The sequence below is a fragment of the Bison bison genome, unplaced genomic scaffold (genome assembly GCF_000754665.1).
Source record: "Bison bison bison isolate TAMUID 2011002044 unplaced genomic scaffold, Bison_UMD1.0 scf7180017849678, whole genome shotgun sequence".
Lineage (NCBI taxonomy): Eukaryota > Metazoa > Chordata > Mammalia > Artiodactyla > Bovidae > Bison > Bison bison.
Window position 1 is genome coordinate 10,967 of NW_011480251.1, and position 2,195 is coordinate 13,161.

A 2,195-nucleotide genomic window follows, 5' to 3' on the forward strand; every position below is an offset into this window, starting at 1 on the left:
GCTGGTGTTCTGGGACAACCCAGAGGGATGGGGTGGGGACAGAGGTGAGAAGGGGATTCAGGATTGGGGAACATATGTGCATCCATGGCTGATTCATGTTAATATATGGCAAAAACCACCACAATATTGTAAAGTAATTAGCCTCCAATTAAAGTAAATAAATTTAAATTTTAAAAAGACTATATATATACTTAATTTTGCCTAAAATAGGAGAATTTATAGTTCTTTATTTTTATTTATGATTAAAAGTTATATGCTTGTTAACATTTTAAGAAATTAGAAGATAAAGTTCAAATTTTTTAATTTTTCCGATAATCTCTCAGCCACTACCACTTATTAATATTTTAGTGTAAAGTATTCCAAGTACATAAACCTATAAATTACAAAAGTACATGCATAAGAGCATACTGTTTTCTCACCTAATTAAAAACTTTTTAAGTCAATAAGTATATGACAACATCATATTTCTAGCAGCTGTCTTATAAGGATATACCATTAACCAGGGCTTTTATTGTGTGGTAAAACTAATGATATAGTACATAAAATTATTATAGATATTACACAGACATAAGCATATTCATTTTAAGTATGTGTTTATTTAATTTTATATTGAAATGAATGTAACTAGTACAGATACATACTTCTTACTACACTGAAATAGCTATGACCAGAGGTAAAGTTAAAAATCAATTTAAAGAAAAATATTAAATATACCAGAATCAAAGGGTACATAAGTGCCTGAAATTAGAGAACATGAATCAATTAAGATCCCTGATTGATGGGTATGCAGTTTGTTTCCAGTTCTTCAATAATATAAACAGCAATGTGATCAATATATTAGTACATGCAACCTCATTTTCCAAGGTTTTTTCTAGATAACATCCATAACCACACAGTTACAATTTTTTTCCTGTGATGAGAACTTTTAAGATCTAACTCTTAAAAGTGAAAGTGAAGTTCCTCAGTCCTGTCCGACTCTTTGTGACCCCATGGACTGTGGCCTACCAGGTTCCTCCATCAGTGGGATTCTCCAGGCAAGAATACTGGAGTGGGTTGCCATTTCCTTCTCCAGGAGACCTTCCTGACCCAGGGATTGAACCCAGGTCTCCTACATTGTAGGCAGATGCTTTACTGTTTGAGCCACCAGAGCAGTGCCACTTTCAAATACAGTATTAACTATAGTCACAATTCTGTGCATTATATCCCAAGGCCTCATTTCATAACTGAAAGTTTGTTCCTTTCAGCCATCTTCCTCCATTTCACACCTCAACCCTCTTCCTCTGGCAACTACAAATCTATCTTCTTTTTCCATGATTTTTTTTTTTTGAGATTTCACATAATTTAGATCACATGTCATTTGCCTGTCTCTGTCTGATTTATTTCACCTAGGAAATGCTCAAGATCCATCCATGTTGCTTCAAATTGCAGAATGTTCTTACTTTTTATCAGTGAATAATGAAAAGGCAGTGATAGGACACTGAAAGATGAACTCCCCAGGTCGGTAGGTGCCCAATATGCTACTGGAGATCAGTGGAGAAACAATTTCAGAAAGAATGAAGGGATGGAGCCAAAGCAAAAACAACACCCAGTTGTGGATATGACTGGTGATATAAGCAAAGTCCGATGCTGTAAAGAGCAATATTGCATAGGAACCTGGAATGTTAGGTCCATGAATCAAGGCAAATTGGAAGTGGTCATACAGGAGATGATAAGAGTGAACAACAACATTCTAGGAATCAGTGAACTAAGATGGACTGGAATGGGTGAATTTAACTAAAATGACCATTATATCTACTACTGTGGACAGGAATCCCTTAGAAGAAATGGAGTAGCCATCATATTCAACAAAGGAGTCTGAAATACAGTATTTGGATGCAATCTTAAAAATGACAGAATTATCTCTGTTCGTTTCCAAGGCAGACCATTCAATATCACAGTAATCCAAGTATATGCCCCAACTAGTAATGCTGAAGAAGCTGAAGCTGAACAGGTCTATGAAGACCTACAAAACCTTCTAGAACGAACACCCAAAAAACATGTCCTTTTCATTATAGGGGACTGGAATGCAAAAGTAGGAAGTCAAGAAACACCTGGAGTAACAGGCAAATTTGGCCTTGGAATATGGAATGAAAGCAGGGGCAAAGACTAAGTAGAGTTCTGCCAAAAGAACGCAGTGGTCATAGCAAACACACTCT